A 353-nucleotide genomic window follows, 5' to 3' on the forward strand; every position below is an offset into this window, starting at 1 on the left:
TCTCTTTTTCCTTCTCGCCTCTCCCTATCTGGTTCCATCCCCACCCTATGTCAGGTCCCCCCCCCACCCACCCCCAAGCAGGTACCCCAATCCTTTGCGATTCCCCCCCCCCCCCCTCATCAAGTACCCCAACATTTTTCTCAGGTACCCCCATCCCCCTCTCAGGTTCTCTCCCCCCCCCCTCCCATCCAACAAAGCCCCCACCCCCTCAGGTTCTCCCCCCCCCCCCCAACTCCAGCAAGTCCTCCCCCCCCAAACTCCAGCAAGTCCCCCCCCCCCACTTCTCCTTAAGGATCTCCATACCCGCAAAGGGAAGCGCTAAGAAGATTTAGGAGATTTCAATAAAGATTCCT

This window comes from Penaeus monodon, chromosome 34 (assembly GCF_015228065.2).
Source record: "Penaeus monodon isolate SGIC_2016 chromosome 34, NSTDA_Pmon_1, whole genome shotgun sequence".
NCBI lineage: Eukaryota > Metazoa > Arthropoda > Malacostraca > Decapoda > Penaeidae > Penaeus > Penaeus monodon.